Source organism: Suncus etruscus, chromosome 3, assembly GCF_024139225.1.
Source record: "Suncus etruscus isolate mSunEtr1 chromosome 3, mSunEtr1.pri.cur, whole genome shotgun sequence".
In the NCBI taxonomy this organism is placed as follows: domain Eukaryota; kingdom Metazoa; phylum Chordata; class Mammalia; order Eulipotyphla; family Soricidae; genus Suncus; species Suncus etruscus.
The window spans coordinates 162,042,820-162,064,149 of NC_064850.1; the positions used below are offsets into that span (position 1 = coordinate 162,042,820).

A 21,330-nucleotide genomic window follows, 5' to 3' on the forward strand; every position below is an offset into this window, starting at 1 on the left:
GCCACCGGGTGTGGCCCAAAAACCAAAAAAAAAAAAAAAAGAGTGGCAGTTGATGGGGCCGGTGAGGTGGCCCTAGAGGTAAGGTGTCTGTCTGCCTTGCAAGCACTAGCCAAGGAAGGACCGCGGTTCGATCCCCCAGCATTCCATATGTTTCCCCCCCCCCCCAAGCCAGGGGCAATTTCTGAGCACTTAGCCAGGAGTAACCCCTGAGCATCAAACGGGTGTGGCCCAAAAAAACAAAACAAAAAAAAAAAAGTGGCAGTTGTTACTGTTTGCATAAGCCCAGCAAAATATGGGGGAAATGAAAAGGAAAATCCTTGGCCTAAATACGTGAGACCTTACCCCTGAAGTTTTCTGGCATTAGACCAGCTCTGGGCTCCACGCATACTAGGTTGTCCAACCCGAGTCATTCTCTGTGGCCCCAGTAAATTTTGTTTTCAGCACATTTGCTGTTGTTGGTGTCAGGTTTCTGTAGTTAAAGATCCTGGATTCTGTGCATATCCTCCATTGAAGTCAGGATGATGTGGAGCGTCCTCTAGTTTCACCTCACAATTAGAGGGCAATGCGGAGAGCCCTGCCCTGAAATCAGGTTATTGTTGCTGCTAAGTCTTCTGGGTCGTAAGGGAACCCTCTTTGGAGTAGGTGGATGCAGGGGGTCAGTAGGGTCTTCCCTGGTAGAGGATTGCATCCAGGTGATGTTATGAACAGTCGTGGTTGTTTCGTAGATGTTATCCCTGGTTCGGGGGTGAATGGACAATGCCCGTTCTTCTGAGGCCTGAGTCAGGTCATTATGACAATGTTCAGGTTGTAAGGCCCCCAAAAGTGTTGGTTTTCAAAAGTATTTACTCAAACTCCACCAGGAATATGTGAACATTTGGGCTATTGTAAATTCTTACCAGGACTGGATCATTTCCAATATTTATTTTTATTCTGGTTCTAATTTGAATTTTTCTGATTACTAATGAGGTTCAGTGACAGTTTTGTGGTTTTAAAAAATATATATTTTTTTTTTATGAAGAAGTGATCAATTTGTTCCTTAGGCCCACATGTTTTTTAAACCAATACAATTTCCATATTGATTTGTGGAAATTTGTCTGTTGATTCTCTCAATTTTTTGATGAAGAAAAGTGTTTGCTTATTTTTTTTTGGGGGGGGGGAAACACCTGATAATGCTCAAGAGTTACTTCTGGTTCTGCACTCTGGAATCACTTCTGGCACCATTTAGGATGCCAGGGACACTGGTTAAGTGGAAAACAAGTACCTACCCTTTATACTATCTTTCTGTCCTCCTCCCAAAGTTTGTTATTTAAATATACCCTAGTTTGTTATATTTTGTTAATATAGTAAGCATATTTATGTCATGATAAGAAATGTCTTTATGAAATCTTTAGAAACAATGCTATAAATAACCTAGAGCTGATTATGATTATGCTATGATATAGTTTATTGGTTTGTGGTGCAAGAATCAAACAAATTTACATTGAAATATGATCTACCGAATCATCAGTTGTAACTTTTTAATATGAATACCCAGCCTGTTATATATTTTGTTAGAGGATTTATTTTGTTTTGTTTTTAGTGTTTGGTTTGGATTTGGGGCCATACCCAGATGTACATAGAGGTTATTCTTGGTGGCAATATGAAGTTCTAGATATTGAACCTTGGTCAGCTGCATGCAAGACAATGTCTTACCTGCTATACTATCTCTCTAATACCAAGTCATACATATTCTTGAAAAGGCTATTCTGGATGCTGCTGATATAAAAAATATGCTCTTTATCAAACAGTTCACTAAATTAATAAGTGTTTTTCTATTATTTATTATTAAGTTCCATTGTCCTTTTTTCTATTATTGCACCCAAGCTATATTATTTTTATTAATACCAGATATTAATATTTTATTAATAATTATTAATATTTATATTTTATTAATATAGGTTAAGATCTGTAGAAGCATGCCACCAATTCTAACCCCCCCTTTATTCAGTGTTCTATATAATTACATAGAAATTTAGAGTAATAATAATATGGGTATCCATGAAAGTGCCTGAAGTTTGATTAGAGAGTGCATTCAACAGTAAAGCAATTTAGGGAAAAATGAAACTTTTAAAAATAGAATCTTCTAGAGGCCGAAGTGTGGTGCACGTGGTAAGGCATCTGCCTTGCAAGTGCTAGCCTAGGACAGACTGCGGCTTGACCCCCTGGCGTCCTATATGGTCCCCCAAGCCAGGAGCAATTTCTGAGTGCATAGCCAGGAGTAACCCCTGAGCTTCACTGGGTGTGGCCCAAAAACCAAAAGATAAAAAATAAAAGTAAAAATAAATAGAATCTTCTAATCATTGGACCTATTTTTTTACAACTTCTCTGATTTCTCTCAATAATTGATAGTTCCCTTAGAAAAGATAAAGATACCTTTTAAAAGAAATATTGTTAATGTTGAAATTTTACATTCTTTAATAAATATACTAATTTATTAAAAGTATACAATTACTTTTAAACTTTCTAGTGACATAATTGTATTGCCTAAAAAGTTATTTGCACTTAAAATAGTTATATATTTGTTATTGAACAAATATTGAGTATCTGCAGTACGATATTGAATAGAAGTAGTGATAGCTGCTATCTTCTGATTCTTAAATTGGGGATAAAGTTTTCTTTTTGCCTTTATGAAGGCAGTTTAATATCGCCTTTTCTTAATCTGGTTTTTGTGATATTAAAAAGATAATTGTCACCCTTCTTTAATTTTAATTACATACACTACTCTTTTTTTGCATCTATGAAAATGACTTTTCTTCTTAGTGTGTTAACATGATAAAAGTCCAATTTTCATATGATAAATTTTTTTTTTTTTTTGGTTTTTGGGCCACACCCTGTGATGTTCAGGGCTTACTCTGGGCTAAGCACTCAGAAATCGCTCCTGGCTTGGGGGACCACATGAGATGCCGGGACATCAAACTGCAGGGTCCGTCCTAGGCTAGCGTGGGCAAGACAGATGCCTTACCGCTTGCGTCACCACTCCGGCCCCTCATAAAATAAAATTTATATTGCTTTTATATTGTTACAGTATAAAATATTTATAGCTAATACTTTGCTTGGAATTTTTAGATATTTTTGACCCAGTGAGAAATTAGCCTGTAACATTTCTTTCCTTTGTGATTAGTTATTGGTTGTAAAAATGTCACCTCTTAAATATATTTGTTCACTTTTTATGTATATTATGCTTCAATAAATAGTAGCAGGAAAAAATTTACCAACTGTTCTTTACATAATTTGACTCTGCAAAAGCAATTTATTGTTTCATTGCAGCTAGAGTTGTCTTCCACCTTCTTCCCTCTACCACTTCCTAATTACCTCCACTTCAATTGTTGCCAGTTGCCCAATGTCATGAGGTCAGTGTGTCTGAGTCGTAGCTTTTGATGTGGAAGAAGTATTATTTTCCCACTGCTTGTTAAATCTTGTTTCATTGGTACCTCATTAAGGTCAGCAAGAAAACTGATTAGCAGTGGTTTCAATTTAAACGCTAAGTGTGTGTGTGTGGGGCTGTACATAATTAGAATATCTCAACTAGGAAGAGTTGAATATTAACAAAAATTAGTTGACTTTTCATATTTCTAGTTTCCTCTCTGTTCATATTTTATTTAAAGAGGGATATCTGTGAACTTCTAAATATATTGTCAAAGACAAAAAGCAGAAGCTATTTTATTCAAGTAATATATCTATTTTTACCCTTTTTTAGTAACATTGATTCCAACCAATGCACCAGTGCAAAAATTCTCTGATAATTTTGTTTTTGATTTAGGCACTGATTTGAGAATTTTTGACTTATCTAGGAATTGATCTTTGGAATAAAAATTTAAACATACCTTTTTATTTTGATTAGTTTATTAATCAAATTAGTGTATCTTATATAGCTTAATATATGGATTTTCCATTTACTGAACATATCAAACTTAAGATTTAATTTTATTATGAATTTTAGAATGTTTCTTTAATTTGGGGGAAATGCTTTACTAAGACTTTATAAAATGTATTTAGAAATTTTAGGTTAAAATATAGTGGCATGTAAAACAGTTTTGTCTTATGCATATTATTATATTTTTAATATTTTAAAATTAATTTTTATTTTCCACCCTTATTACTTTTAGATTTTCTATTTAGTTTTCTAAATATTAGCCAAAAAGCAACTTTTGTCACATTTTAATAAATATAGATGTTAGTTTTTTTTGTTTTGTTTTGTTTTTGTTTTTTTGGGCCACACCTGTTTGACGCTCAGGGATTACTCTTGGCTATGCGCTCAGAAATCACCCCTGGCTTGGGGGGACCATATGGGACACTGGGAATCAAACTGCAGTCCGTCCTTGGCTATCGCTTATAAGGCACCTTCCTGGCTCAAAGATTTTTTAAATTAAATTTTATCTTATTTTATAAACAGATGTTGGAATTTCCTTTATTGCGATTCTGTTAGAGGAATCGACCATTTTTTATTTCTAATGTCAAGGCATTCACATTTGCTTTAGTGCTTTTATGTGCAAATTTGATGAATTATTTTCCATAATTTTTGTTTGCTTTTATGCCTGTGCTTCACACTGGCTTTCAAGCTACACATGATTTCTTTCAAAAATTTGCTTGAATTATATCCCCCAATTAAATGCGGTATTCATATATTTTATTCCTATTTATGATGTAAAACCATATCATAGACTATCAAAATTCCAAGTAGTTAATTATTAGCTTGTTGGTACATGGTTATTATTAAATGGAAACATTTTTAGCTATTATGATGATGAGCTCTGTCACTGTAACTAATTTTCAAACAGCTTGGAATTTTAAAAGCCTTTGCTCCTCTTCATCAGTGAATAAAATTTAGTGGTTGACATAATTCTTTACACGTAGGTTATATCTACCCTGTGGGTAAGAGCATAAAATGTGATTGGATCATGCTGCTTTTCAGATAATAAGAAGCAGATCATGCTGCTTTTGGAAAGTGTCTGTGGCTATCCCTTTGCAAAGGCATTGTTGTATCTTTGCATCATTGTTTCTGAATTCCTTTGAGGACTTGTACGTGCTCACATTTTCTTTATTTTGTCATGTGAATATTACTTAGCATCATAACATTTTTGTCAAAACTACTGAATTTTTCCCATTTTTGTCTTATTCTTAAAACCTATATTTTCACTTGAACACATATTTCACTTGCCTGACTTTACATATCTTTGCTTGCTTTTGCCACTCCATAGAAGCCTGAGTTGTCTCTTGAATATATATTCCTCTATTTCTCTCTTTACTAGAAATTATCTTGCTTCACAGAAAAAAAAAGAAAGAAAATTCTATCCATAGTTGCCATTGCTAAAAAATAAAAGTGCAAATCATAAATTATGCAGTTTGTCCTTACATTCTCATACTGAGTGAAGTTAATTAATTCTTTTTTTTTTTTTTTTTTTTTTTGGTGCACCATTCCTGGAGGTACTGCAATACCGGGTTGATGCATGGAATGGACAGAGCAAGCTCCTCTTCCAGTTCCTAGTGCCAAAAATCCATTTAATATATTGTTGTCGGATAGACGATGTATCAGATATTAAACTGATAAGAACAGATACTACACTTGATCTTAGCCAAAAGGCCGAGAAGCAATAATTAATTCATTTCATATTGTTATTTGCTTGCTAAAAGAGAGAATTAAAGTGAAAGTTATTTTTGTAAAAATCTGAATTTCTATTGAGCAGCTAGAATTGCTACTTTGAAAAAATTTTCTTTTTTCTTTTTTTTTTTTTGGGAGGGGGGCACACCCATTTGATGCTCAGGGGTTACTCCTGGATAAGTGCTCAGAAATTGCCCCTGTCTTAGGGGGACCATATGGGACACCAGGGGATCGAACGGTGGTCCTTCCTTGGCTAGCGCTTGCAAGGCAGGCACCTTACCTCTAGCGCCACCTCGCCGCCCCCCCCCCAATTTTTTATTTTTAAGTATATATTTGTTTCACAATGGTCAATTATAATTGTATGGCTTTTAGCTCTTTTTTTTATACACTTACTATATTTATTTTAGAAATTCAACCTACTTTAGTGGCATAAAGATAATAATGGGGATGGAAATTAGTTATTTCTTTTATTTAATAGCACAGTGAGTAGGTCATTTTCTGTGCACTTGACATCCAGGTTCAATCCCCAGCATTCAGTATTGTCCCCCAATCATGCCAGGAGTGATTTCTGAACACAAAGGCAGGAGTAACCCCTGAGCACTGCCAGATGTGGCCAAATATTTAAATATATATTTAGTAAATATATATAAATAAATATATTTAATATATACTTATATTTATATTTACTATATAAATAAATATATTTAATAAATCTATATATTGGAGGTCAGAAAGATAGTAAGTCAATAGCACTTGCCTTGTACACTGCCAGCCTGGGGTTTGAACCCCAGTATTCTGTAAAGTCCACCAGTATCACCTGAGTGCAGACCTAGGAATAACCCCTGAGAACTGATAGGTGTGTCCCCACCTAAAAAAGCACACATGCACCCCAAAAATATCATATCCTGCAGTCTTAATGACTTGTTGTTTATAGTTTTACATTAATATACTTAAAAAGGCTTTGACTCCTATGAAGATTACTGATCATAGAAGATAATTCATATGAAAGAATTTAGTTAATTGCAGAAGTCAGTTATTTAATTTTTGGTATTTCAAAGCCCTCATCTGTGGGATGTTCTTAGCTACAAATGGCAATACTCACTGAGATGATTAATTTTTCTTGTAAATACTTCAGTGCCAACACTTATCTAATGTTTGTAATGTACCCCCACACCAAGAAATAGTTCATCTATTTTCAACAGCTTCATATTCTTAGTTTAGGATACCAAGGAAATATGTAGCAAATCTGCATGCATGTATATGTCTATTTTCAGGGTCTGTTAATCAAGGTAGACAGCATTTCTAGCAATAGTGACACAGTAGATATTTGGTGCATGTGAATTTTATATCTTAGTGCTTTAGAGCTGCTTCCCTCCAATGGTGTAGGTGACCCATCCATCTTCTAAATCAAAGAGTGTGAAGGTCAAGATTTGCTAAGATTGCCACACCACATTTGCTTATATTGCCAAGAATTTAGTCCTATGGTCACACATAATAGCCAAAATCTGGAACTATCTCTGATGCTACTCAGATTCTGAAGAGGTATTTGCTACCACACAGGAAGGACAGAATGAAGATCGAGAGATAATTGACAGGCTGCCAAAACTAGTTTTCATCTATAGTTTTCATTAAATATAAAAAAAGACTAAAAGCCACCCAAATTTAAAATCATTAATGTAGAGTGAGTTTTTAGAAACAACTCCCATATCATTCATCTAGAGTGAGATTTTAGAAACAATGCCCATATTTTTAAGGGCATATTTTGGACCGGCAGCTACTACAGAGAGGAGGGCATATGCCTTGCAACAGCTGTCAGAAGGTTGATCATTGACCATCCCATATGGTGTGCCAACTCCACACCTGTCACAGAGCACAGAGTCAGGAATAAGTCCTGAGCATCACCAGGTCTTTGAACAAAGTTTTAAAAATTAAAAAATTTGATGCATATTTTGTTAAGCCCTTTACTGAGTTAAAAGCCACAAAAGGTAACTTTCATCCATACAAATTATTAAGAAATAAAAATTTTTCTTTTTTTTTTCGGCCACACCCATTTGATGCTCAGGGGTTACTCCTGGTTAAGTGCTTAGAAATTGGCCCTGGCTTGGGGGGACCATATGGGACACTGGGGGATCAAACCGTAGTCCTTCCTTGGCTAGCGCTTGCAAGGCAGGCACCTTACCTCTAGTGCCACCTCACCGGCCCCGAAATAAAAATTTTTAAAGAAAATATTCATTAAGCCTGATGTATTCTATCATGTAAATGTTCAAGCTGAGCGTCTGTGAAGACTTGGAAGTCTTCAAGAAGGAGAGTTGAGTAGCCATGTATATGTTCTTAGAATGACTAAAGTTGCCAGAGTCACTGTTGGAGACATAGAATAAAAGAATCATAGAAATTCAGAATGCTCTTCAGTAAAGCAGTTTTCTGTAAACAACTTTGAGAAGGTTTGGAACACAGAAAATGGAAATGTTTTCTTAAAATTATATATGTGCTTTACTATAAAGTACATTCAGAATATCATAAAACCAAAACGTAAGAATTGGATTAGAATCTAGTCTTGTATCATCAAAATGTGTTTTCTTTTCATGCATGTCTATTAGATTATTTGTGAGCATATAAAATGTAGGAGGACAGTTTCCATAGTATAAGAGTTTATGCACATTTCATTGTAGGACCTTTGTATCTTTTTCATCCTACCAACCCAAAGTCTGGAATGCCGCCATAGCTGTGAAAAATAATCCTCTACACATACATAATTTAATTGGCATTTTGCATTTTCTGAAAAAATTTGCCCAGCCTTGACTATCCTTTTACTTTCAGTTCTTCCTTAGCTGCATTCACATTCACATACTTGTTCTATGCATTTTAGCAGTCTTTGTTTTATGTTTTACTATAACCACCTTTAAGGATTCAGGTCACCTTCAGTCCAGGCAACCACCAGTATAAAGAAATACACCATATAGTAAGTTTATTGACACCTATTTTCTTCTATTTTTATTTCTACCTGTTTCCATTAACTGATAGCTACTTTGGGCTTGACCTTTGGGATCACCAACTTTTTTCCTTTACTTTGTTCTACCTATGTCATAGAACATTGGTTCTAGAAAAAACGGACATCTTCTATTTTAATCACTTCATTTTACAGACTGCTTAAATGACTTTCACATGGTTGCAGTAATTTGCCCAAGGACATCTGGTTGGTTCTGACTCTAAAACAGGCCAGGGTGTTTTTTATTGTTCCCATATTTCCCTTGAGAGACATGCATCCTTTCTATTATGTCCAAAATTTTTCCTAACTCTGCTGTAGATCACAGCTCATTTCCTACATTGATGCTCTCTTCTAGCACCATTTTGTGCATGTCTTTAACCACTCCCTTCTCCTAATAGTCCTCCTTTTTTTTCACCTTGCTTATTGTCTATCTTACATTAAATATAATGTAATGCATATGATTAAATGATTTGTCTTTTTTAGAAATGAAGTAAATAGGGAGATGTGTGCCAGCTAATGCAGAGAAAAGTATAATATAAGAACGTTGTCACATCAGAAAGTCCTCTGTGTGAAGGCTCTGCATTTGTGCACACACTTTGTAGTGTTTGCTGGGCACTTGTATGCTTTTTAGTGAGGGTGAGAGTAGGGATCCCAGCTGACAGTGACACTGGGTACATGCTTAGCACATATAGTATATTGCCAGGAATGCAACTTGTGGCTTAATGTTGGCAAGATAGACCCTTTACCACTGATCACATATTTAAAAAGAAAAGGAACACATTTTTCATATAAAAAGTATAAAATTGGGGGCCGGGTAGGTGGCGCTGGAGGTAAGGTGTCTGCCTTGCAAGCGCTAGCCAAGGAAGGACCGCGGTTCGATCCCCCGGCGTCCCATATGGTCCCCCCAAGCCAGGGGCGATTTCTGAGCACATAGCCAGGAGTAACCCCTGAGCGTCAAACGGGTGTGGCCCAAAAACCAAAAAAAAAAAAAAAAGTATAAAATTGGGTGGTGTAATAACACAGTTGTAGGGCACTTGCCTTGCACGTGACTGACCCAGGTTCAATCACTGACATCCTATATGGTCCCCCAAGCACTAACCAGAATAATCCCATAGTGCAGAGCCAGAAGTAACCCCTGAGTATTTCTGGGTGTTATACACACACCTCAAAAGAGTAATACAAAATAGTATTTGAATATTTTTGGAAAAAATTTTGTAAGAAATATGAGGATATATTTCACAAAAACCATTTATTTTGTCCATTGACAACAGCCTGATAAATCACTAAATTGGAATTTATAAGGACATGTTAGTTAAGGGTAGAGTAATAAAGCAGTAGATATATTTTCAGTTCCCTGGTGTTTGGACTGGCTTTGAAACTATAGTATTTATTGTTTATCTGTACTATATCTATACTATGATGCAGCATTATCCATAATGGATATAATCTCTAGAACATCAGTAGCACAAAATAGCAAGGAAAATAGTGCTCCAAGCTTTTATGGGTTGGAAAAATATGTACTACTTTGCATTGCAAAGGGTCCAGAGTTCTATAAAGAAGAAGATTATTTGACTCCATATATACAGTGTTGTTCAAACATAATTGCAAATTATGCTTCTTTATTTCCCTAGGTAAAATCTCATGGATTACTCTTAGAAAATGTATTGGAGGTAATGAGAAAGCAGTGGAATAAAGATTCAGTATGTCAGTAATCTGGGAAACAAGTATTACAAATTATCAGATAGAAGGACATTCGGTTTTCGTTTTCCGATGAGAGGAATTTTAGGATTTTTCTACTAGTTGCTTGGTATCAATCAGTGTGAGTTAGGTGGCCTGTTTGGCAACATTTTATGAAAATTTAAAGGTCAATTTAAAGTATTTATGCAAGTCTACTCTTGCAGATGCTATAAATTGAACTGCTGGCTTGTTATTAATTTGCATGCAGTCCAGTATTTTTCATGGTCTTTGACTTTCTTTGCAAATGGTATTTCTTTCTCCAGTGAACTGCACACAGTCTTTAAAGTGGAAAATGTTGACTAGATTATTCAGTGTTGTACTTTCTAGTTATATTAGTTTTGGTTTGCTCAAGTTGCAAGAAGTAAAGATCTGCTGGGGAAAATTCGCTCGTAAGAAATAAAAAAGGAAGAGGAAGGTGTTAAATATGGATTGACCTTTCTGTTTCTTTGCTGTATGATTCTACACTTAATAATGTCCTTTAAAGATCTCTCTTTGGATAATGTTGATCTTATTATCTTTCTCTTAAACAGAGAGGATGAGCTAATTAATTGATCATCTTAAGTTATAGAATAGCTGTCTATTATAACTTTGAATAAAGTCACTGATCTCTGGATGGAGCAATTATGAACTGGATAGTATGACTCATTTTGCTTAAAACCAATGGGCCATTTCAGAGAATGGAATAGAAGAGATGTTAGGTGAATGTTCAACACAAAGGCTGCAAAGCCTCCCCCTTAATTAAATTGTCTATAATACAAAGCTTTAATTTGAATGATCTCCCTCCAATTTCTGCTTCTTAGATGTCACGGTATCTATACATAAACTTAAGAAGAAATAATTTAGAATTCTAAGAATTAAGCACTCATTAAATGACTATTAATATTAAATATTAATAGTTTGTGACATCATGTCCTAGTATGCAGCATGTTTATTTATATATATTTCTAAGACATATAATAAGTATGTAAGTGTTTTGCAGTGCCTACTTGAATAAAGTAATAAGTACACTAAAACAAAACAAAACTGGGTGATCTTCAGATAACTATAAAATTACAGAGCTAGGTTTAACAGCCCAGTTTTCTGACATTTAATCTAGCCTTCTTACCACTATGATATGCTGGGTTTCTTTACCAAGGAGAATACCAGGTTCTATCTTGAATTTTTCAGAATTTTGGCTTGTTTTTAATTTTAGAGTAAACAGGATAGACATAAAATTATATCCTATTAAAGTATTCCTTTTATTTTTAGGTTTTGGATAACTAATTTGAAGAGATATGTTTTTCACACATGTTATCTACACAGTAGCACTGTGTAGATAAACTCTAGATAAAAGCTAAAATCCCTAGTCTGCCATTTCTATTCTTGTCAAAGATAGTAAACTAAAAGTGATAATAACAATAAAGAAGACTAAAACTAAAAAGAACTTTTGCTGTTTACATGTTCATTATAAAATTAGTTGTTATTGCACTCGAACAAAAAATACCTTTTGGTTACACTATCACAAAAGTACATAGATGTCAAATAGCAAAACCACAAAAAGATAGCTCGTTCTCAATACTTAGTAATTATTTGTATTATGGTATGAAAATTTCTCATAGAGATTGCAGGCAACTTTTTTTTACTAGTCCATCTCATTTCAGTATACTACTTGGAATCCTTTATTCTCTCCTCATGAATAGACACACACACAGACACAGACACACAATCACAGTCACAATCATAAATGCACCTATCACCAAATCATTTTCTCCCTCAACTGTTAACAATCGCTAAATTTGTTTTCATCACTTCCCTGTTATTTCTCTATACTATGTAACAAACTACTACAAATTCAGTGGTTTAAAATTGCACATATTTATTTCATTTCCAGAAAAGGACTCTGACACAGCATAGTAACTATGCCATAGTTGATTTCTGTGAACTGGTTCATAGAGATCTGGTATTTCTATGAATTTTCATATGAAATTTTCTATAACATTTTATGGAACTGGTTCATCAATTTTACCAGATTAAAGGCTAGAGTCTTGACTTGCTTACTTGTGGGTGGCACCTTGTATCCATCTCCCAGCTCATTTAAATTTCTAGCCAGATCATAAAAGCCACCTTTATCCATTGGCAATTCAGAGCATGGTGGTTTGCTTCTTCAATGCCAGTGGGTGAGTGCTTCTGCCTCTCTTAGGTAAAATAGAATTTATGTTTACAAATGATAAAAGTAAAACATGGAGAAATAGATTTCTCTAAACTAAGAATACCCATCCAAAAAATATAAGCAGACAAAAAGTAACGAAATTTTATGGCACAGTCCTTCCTCTACTGCATGGTCATAAATAAAGCTCTTTGCCTCCTTTTATGAACATATAGAGGCTTCCACTTTACTCATGTCAGGATTCACCCCTCTTTACCCTTTACTTACTTATCTTCCTGAAATTAAATCCTCCAATTATCCTTACTGTACTTTGTGGCACTCTTGTTTTACTGGTTTATTTTTCCTTCAGGGTCTTTGACACAATTTAATCTCACCAGCTTTTAGGAAAGGATCCACATCTTTGTTTTTTATTGCTGTATTTCTAGCACTGAGCTCATAGATTTCAAGTAAAAAATGAATATGTACATATTAATATAAAGAAACTACAGTGTTATTTGAGAAAGAAAATTATTTTGAGAGGTCATATCCTGCTCTGCTATTAATCCTCATTGCTATTATAGGCACTATATAATTGTATAATAATAATTTTGTAATTATTACAAATATAATACATAATTATCGTAGACCAGTAAATAGATTGAGTTCATTGCTTACTAATAAAGTAAAATGAACTTTCAGGTATAGACACTAACATACTATAAAGTGAGAATTAGAGGCACTTATTATACCCAGGCCTGGGAATTCCAGCAGCCTCTTTCTTTCCATGTGTACTTACCATCCACTTATATACAATTCTTTTTGTGTCACTCTAGCTTTTTCTAGACTTTTATGGCAGCGCAATTTGTCTGTTTCATAGTTCCTGCCATGTAGTAGATATTTAGAAAATGTTTGGTAAGAAATGGGTGACTAATAGAATTTATTTAAACACAGCTGTTCGGTGTATGGCATATGAAAACAGTGATTTTTTTTATTTCCATCACAATATAATTTTAGTCTATTTCTGAAAGAAGACAGACTTAATTTTTACTGAATAAACTTTATTCTTATTATTTTGATGATTGATACATTGCATGTTTAATTTTTTTATTTTCCTCTTAGAGAGGAAAAACTGGCAATTATGAGGGGCCAGAAAGATAGTACAAAAGGTAGGATGCTTGCCTAAAATGTGGCCAACTGTGTTTGATCTCTCCAAGCAGTAATGATTATCTCTTTATGACTTATATTTAGACATATTTTAGACGTGTTCAAATCTTATTTTACAGAATTTTATTTTTAATTCACTTTTTATCTAGTTCTATCAGATTGTTCCATCTTGTCACCAAGAATTTTCTACTGAGTTCAAATAAAGAGATAAGCCTTTAACACCAGAGTGTACTTCTCTAACTTAAAAAAGCTGATTCATAATTGGTATCAGAGGCTTTATTTTCTTATCATGCTTTTCTTTAATTTCTCTCCTATCTTATCACATACTGCATTATTTTTAGTATTTTGCTAAAGCATTGGAAGCAGTAATAGCAGTTTGATTAGAACTTTCTCTCTTTGAAACTCAAAAATGGAATATTTCTTGGGTAAAGTGGTAGGATGAAAAAAATGTACATGTTACCATTAAATTTTTTTAAAATTTTTTTTTTAAATTTTTTGAGCCACACCTGGTGACACTCAGGGGTTCCTCCTGGATATGCACTCAGAAATCGCTCCTGGCTTGTGGGACCATATGGGATACCAGGGAATCAAAATGTGGTTCATCCTGAGTCAACCTTGTACAAGACAAATGCCCTACTGCTGCACTATTGCTCCAGCCCCTAAAATCTATTATTTTTTATGAGGCTGCACAGAAAATTAAATTCTATGTCAGTATATTAACTGAGAATCAATAATGAGACCATACAGGAATTCATATCAAATTATCTTGGATGGTTTCTCTTTGAGTGTCCACCTCTGCCCTTAGGAATCACCCCAGCAGGCTCAGGGAACCATATGTGATGCTGAAGATCAAACCCTAGTTAGCTGCATAATAAGGCAAGTGTCTTAGCCACTGTATTATCCCACTGGTTTCTTAAATTTTTCTTTTTAATATTTCTCAATTATATCTTAATCAGAGAAGTTATTACAAGAAAATGCTTTATGATTCTTATAAATATAAGAAGCCCTTTAACTTAAGAGGCCCTTTAACTGGGCCCTGAGAAATTGCTTGTTCAAAGAAGGGGATTTCCAGTCTCTACTTGAGCGTCTCTACAAACTTGGTCTGCCTTCTGATAGAAGGGTAAATTATTTTCTTGGGACTGGGATCAGAGATACCATTCCAGAGACCATTGTCTTAGTTTGAGTTGTTTACAAATAGTGTTTTCGGGGGAAGAAGAAAAATATATATGTGTGTGTGTGTGTTTGTGAGCATGTATATGTATATATAAATACATATGCACAAAAGCATATATAAGATAAGCATATATATATATATATATGTCTCCTGCATGCAAAAACATAGCTTTTTTTTTTTTTTTTTTTTTTGGTTTTTGGGCCACACCCAGTAACGCTCAGGGGTTACTCCTGGCTATGTGCTCAGAAGTTGCTCCTGGCTTGGGGGACCATATGGGACACCAGGGGATCGAACCGCGGTCCGTCCAAGGTTAGTGCAGGCAAGGCAGGCACCTTACCTTTAGCGCCACCGCCCGGCCCCAACATTTATGCATTTCTTTCATCTTTTTTTCTTTCTCTTTCTTTCTTTATTCTTTCTTTCCCTTCCTTCTTTTCTCTCTTTCTTTCTTTCTTTCTTTCTTTCTTTCTTTCTTTCTTCTTTCTTTCTTTCTTTCTTTCTTTCTTTTCTTTCTTTCTTTCTTTTCTTCTTTATTCTTTCTTTTTTCCTTCTTCCTTTCCTTTCCTTTCCTTTCCTTTCCTTTCCTTTCCTTTCCTTTCCTTTCCTTTCCTTTCCTTTCCTTTCCTTTCCTTTCCTTTCCTTTCCTTTCCTTTCCTTTCCTTTCCTTTCCTTTCCTTTCCCTTCCCTTCCCTTCCCTTCCCTTCCCTTCCCTTCCCTTCCCCTCCCCTCTCCTCCCCTCCCCTCCCCCTCCCCTTTCCTTCCCTTCCCTCCCCTCCCCTCCCTCCCCTTCCCTTCCCTTCCCTCCCCTTCCTGCCCTTCCCTTCCCTTCCCTTTTCTTCCTTTACTTTCCTTCCCTTCCCTTTCCTTTCCTTTCCTTTCCTTTCCTTTCCTTTCCTTCCCTTCCCTTCCCTTCCCTTCCCTTCCCTTCCCTTCCCTTCCCTTTCCTTTCCTTTCCTTTCCTTTCCTTTCCTTTCCTTTCCTTTCCTTTCCTTTCCTTTCCTTTCCTTTCCTTTCCTTTCCTTTCCTTTCCTTTCCTTTCCTTTCCTTTCCTTTCCTTTCCTTTCCTTTCCTTTCCTTTCCTTTCCTTTCCTTTCCTTCTTTTTTCTTTCCTGTCCTTTCTTTTCCTTGCCTTGCCTTGCCTTGCCTTCTTTCCTACACCCAACACTACTCAGGGAATACTCTAGGCTTTGTGCTCAGAAATCAGTCCTAGAAGGCTAGGGGTATGATATGGAGTGCCAGGGATTGAACCTGGTCAGCCACCTGCAAGGCAAATGCCCTACCCAATATGCTATCTCTCCTGTATCTAAAACATAGAAGTTTCTTGAAGACAAGTATGAATGTAACTATTAGCAAGAAGAGATTAGGGGAGATTAGAGATTAGATTAAAATTTAATTTAATAATTAAATTGTCTAATATGTTTCTCCTGTATACTCCTTTTCCTAAACAACTCCATTCCAGTAAAGTTATAGCTGGTAATAGGCATCAATTCTAAGGATTGTGGAGTTTCTATCTCTAAACCACTTGAAGCTAAACTTCATAACATTTGCTCAGCAGTGAGCCTATAGCAGCAAATGGTAGGAAGAAAAGGAATCAGACATCTTAGAAAAGAGGCTTTCAGCCTGTCTCGAATACAGGCGGGAGATGGTGGGAGAGAAAAGATGATGGGCATTGGTGATGGGAAGGTTGCATGGGTGAAGGGGGTGTTCTTTTTTTTGAATAAAACCCAACTACAATTATGTTTGTAATCACAGTGTTTAAATATAAAGAAATTATTTAATAATTAGCACACGCATTTAGGAGTCTATTATAAAATAAATGAAATTGTTTATACATAAAAAAAGAAAAGAGGTTTTCAATATCAAGTCCACTTTCTTTTACTTTCTGATCACTTTAGTTGGTGATGGCAAGGGGTATTAATTGTGTATTATTCACCAAAACCAGTAATGTTATCACTAATATAACCATGTTTCCTAAACTATAATAATAAAGAAAACTACCACTGGTGAGATAGGATAGGATGCTTGTCTTATAACTGAATTCAATTCTCAACGCTCTATATCGGGGTGGCGAACACATGGTTCTCAAGCTGCATGCATCTCCCAGCCAAAATGATTGCGGCTCTTTGCCTCTTATCATTCTTTGCTCTGTGGCTCTTTGCCAAGTTTGGATTTTGTTCTGCTTCTTCTGTGGAGGGACCTCTGAGGAGAGATCTCCGAGCGCAGAGTTCCGTCTCCCATCCCTCGGAAACAACTGCACAGGCCAGCGAGCGGGGGACCCGTGTGTCACATGTTGGGTCATATCTGGCCGTTAGTTCTTAGTGTGGAGGATGCAGCACACCCTCACCATCACTGCAGGATTTTGACCCTCACTCAAAATGGCAAAATGCAATATATGTTTCATAGATTATTCTTAAAATTAGATGCTTTTGTGTGAGTGTTTTTTTGACAGGTCACTGCGTGGTGTGGCTCTCTGACTCTCACACTTTAAAATTTTGGCTCTTTGTGTCGAACTTGTTCACCACCCCTGCCCTATATGGTCCACTAAGCCAGTGTTTTTCAACCACTGTGCTGGGGCACACTAATGTGCCGTTGAGATATTGTCTGGTGTTGTCATGGGAAAAATTCCAATTTCATTTGTAACCTGTGGCTTTGGCTCACAAATAGACCAATCATTAGATTATTTTATAATAAAGTAATTATAAATAATTTTTGTGTTTATTTGATTCCTATTCAAGAGAATTACTTTATATATAGTCAATATAGGCACAGAGTTAAATTTCTTTTAGCATTTTCTAATGGTGGTGTGCCTTGTGATTTTTTTTTTCATGGAAGTATGCCTTTACACGAAAAGGTTGAAAAACTGGACTAAGGACAGATTCTGGAGTAAGCTAAGAGCACAGCAGGGTGTGAACCAACCAAAAAGAAAAGCCAAGAAAAAAAAAAGAAAAAAAATACACAAAATTAAAAGCAATTGACTTTTTCAAACCTTTTTGTAAAAGTGATACAATGATGACAAACACCAAACGTCATACACACACAAAACCTTCCACTTTTCCATGTAAATATTATGGTTTTTGTTTGATTTTGCACCAGGCCCCATGGTACTCAGGGTCTGTTCCAAGCTTTGTACTTAAAGAGTTACTTGAGCCTGAATCAAACCCAAGTCTCCTTGATGCAAAGTATGCATTTAGCCTGCTGAGCTTAATATCCTACCCCTAAATGATTTTGCTAGTTTAGGTTTTGGGGCCACACTCAGTGATGCTCAGTTGCTTCTTCTGGCTTTCTTCTCAGGGCTTATTCAAATACCAGCATCACAGGTCACCCACTTCTCCTGACTTTAGCACTTTTAGCCTCTGCACTGCGAGGCCTGAGCAATACTGCATTGCTGACCCACAGAAAGTGCCCTGAATGCACTCTGAATGCTGCTTTTGAGTTCCTCTTCCAAAAATGCTATATTATCCCATATGGATACAACTTCAGTATCATTATAGTCTTCTAAACCATCTAAGTTAGACTCAGTGATAACGTAAAAATAAAAAAAGTGAAAAGTTAATGTCGGAGAGATAGAGCAGCGGTAGGGCATTTGCCTTGCATGCAGCTGACCCAAGACAGACCTTGATTCGATCCCAGGCATCCCATATGGTCCCTCAAGCCAGGAGTCGTGACTTCTGAGTGCATAGCCAGGTGTAACCCCTGAGCATCACCAGGTGTGGGCCTCAAACAAAAAAAAGATAAAAGTAAAAGAAAAGAAAAATTAATGTCAGGGCCAGAACAGTGGCGAAAGGAGTAAGGCGTCTGCCTTGCCCGCACTAGTCTAGGACGGACCTCGTTTCCATCTCCTGGCATCCCATATGGTCTCCCAAGCCAGGAGCGATTTCTGAGCGCATAGCCAGGAGTAAGCCCTGAGTGTCACCGGGTATAGCCCAAAAAACCAAAAAAGAAAAAAAAAATTAATGTCAAATAGCTCAGCAGTTGGGGACTCTTGCCCTACATGTACAGCAAACTCAGTGTGAACAATGACTCTGCATGACCGAGAGCACCACTCAGGAAGTATAGGCCTATGGGAATGCAAGAATGACAGATATAGTCCTGGGGCCCCAATCAGACGTGGGCCCAAACATGCCTCATTGCCAGGTCCCTGCATTAAACTCAGCCCAGCTGACTTAGTTATCACCAAAAATGCCTCAGAGAAACAGAAAAATTACCTATAGAGAAAATGAATACCCCGACTATTTTCCTGGGTGTAGAATACAGGGCACTGGATGATTGGTCAGGGCGTAAGAGTGTTAGTGATAACATCTATAGTTCACCTGCTCATTATACTTTTCTGATTTTATTCAATTGCTGGTTGGATTTTCACTACACTGGCTGTTTTAAAGACTATTATTTTATTTTCACTTGAATTTAACAGCCAACAGTGTATTGAATACAGTGTAAGCCTCCTTAGTTTAGGATTTGATATTAGCCAGGCAAAAATAAATGCCTACATATATATGTATATGTATGTATATAAGTGTAAGTGCATGTAACAGTATAGATCTACTTCATGAATTAATTTTTCTCTTGAGATTTTGATGCTGTTTGCTCTGATTTTCTTTTCTTTTCTTTTTTTTTTTTTTTTTTTTTTTTTTTTTGGTTTTTGGGCCACACCCGGTGATGCTCAAGGGTTACTCCTGGCTATGTGCACAGAAATCGCTCCTGGCTTGGGGGACCATATGAGACGCTGGGAGATGGAACCGCAGTCTGTCCTAGGCTAGAGTGGGCAAGGCAGATAGATGCCTTACCACTCGTGCCACCACTCTGGCTCCAATTGCTGATTTTCTTAACCACTTTCTTTCACTCAGTTTTCCTAACAGAAACTATTTTTGCTTATTCTATGTTGGTATTTTTACAGGGTCAGCTTTTAAAATATATATATTTTTTAAATATATATAATATATTTTAAAATATATTCTTTCTATATACATTGTTTCTATATTCTTTTGTTTCTAAGTATTCAACTATAATTTTTGCTAATAATGTCTAACTTTCTGTTCTCAATTTCTTTGCAAATTATTAAGTTTCTTGGACTAGTCACAGTTATTGACTATACATCATTATTAATTATATCATTGCTCAAATATCTTTAATTTATCCTTGTATTAGAGTACCTGGCACACAACCCATTATTTTCTTGTTCCAGATACTGTTCCTCCTTGTGTGTTTTGCTGTTTAAATTCTGCCACCAGAGTCTATCCAGTTATCCAAGTCTTTTTCTGGGATTTATCCCATCTTTATCACATTCTCTACCCACAGAATTGTTCAGTCAGCTCCATCAATGCTGTTATTGTACCTGCCTTATTTAAGTTTCCTTCTCTATCCTCTTTGCCTGAATGAGCTGAAGATTTTTTCATCATTTGTCAGATTCATTTTAATGCTTGTAATGAATAATACCTGTCGATAGCCTTGCCTGTGTCCAGGACATACTCTGCACTTTCCACAAAATTATATATATGTTTATATATGCATATACATGTAAACACATACATGTAAGTATCTGTAAATAATGTCCACATGTCCACACATATGTAGAGATAGGTATTGTTATGTATTATTCATGTTTATATGTGTATATACATGTCATCTATTTATGATTACAATCAGAAATTCAGCTTTAAGTGATTTAAAGCCAAACTACCTCCTCCCCTGATCTTTATTTTAGCAAATATGTGTTTTATAACTTTAATTGCCAATACAATTTGGAATCAGTACTGTTTTTGTAATTTCTAATACCACACATTCATAGTACGAAGTCCCATTGACTCAACCTTCAGAATATAATCAGAACTCACAAATTTCTCACTAACTCTATTGCTGCCACTCTCGTCTAGGATTTTCCCTTGGACTGCTAGATTAACTATGTGTTTGTGCTCTGAGAGTTGTTCTTTTCTAAACCTATGCAATTAGGTGCAGTAGCTAATGGTGTGTATTGAGCAATAGAAACATGGCTGATCTAAATGGAAAGATTTTACCAAAATTCACATTGGACATCATAAAAACATACAAAAATAATGAAACTATTAATAAGATTTTACATTTTATGATGAAATATAACATTTGAATAGGTTAATGTATGCACATTGAAACATGTTCCTATGTTTTTAGTATGTTTAAGCATAATTACTAGAAAAGTTTAAATCATTTTGTGGCTCAAATTTCTAGTAGTACTTAGACAGCACTACTCTAAAAGATTTTTTATGAATTTGGCCTTCAAAGCTTTTCTTTTGAGATACCAGATATTCTCATTCTCAGGCCCCAATCCTTCAAAGACTCTTCAGCTGACTCTAAATAAAAGCTAATTTTTACTGTGAACTCCAAGATTCATTGGCATGTTTCAGTCCCCACAGGCCCTTTTCTTCCCTTTCCCTTGCATCCTTCTTGTAAGTCCCACATAAAGACCTCTACACTTGCACCCCTATAGTTAACACCTTCTTCTCTAGAGGCAAGCATACTTCTCACTTCCTATAGAT

The 21,330-nt window shown here is 35.8% G+C and overlaps 1 protein-coding gene and 1 non-coding gene across 2 annotated transcripts in view; one reads left to right on the forward strand and one right to left on the reverse strand.

The window, feature by feature from the left end:
• ASXL3 (ASXL transcriptional regulator 3) overlaps positions 1–21,330 on the forward strand; it is a 151,558-nt gene that overhangs the window by 107,069 nt on the left and 23,159 nt on the right. The gene's annotated exons all lie outside the window — the stretch shown is intronic.
• On the reverse strand, positions 5,442–5,632 carry LOC126005391 (U2 spliceosomal RNA). Its single transcript, XR_007494499.1, has one exon. It is a non-coding gene; the product is annotated as a U2 spliceosomal RNA (small nuclear RNA).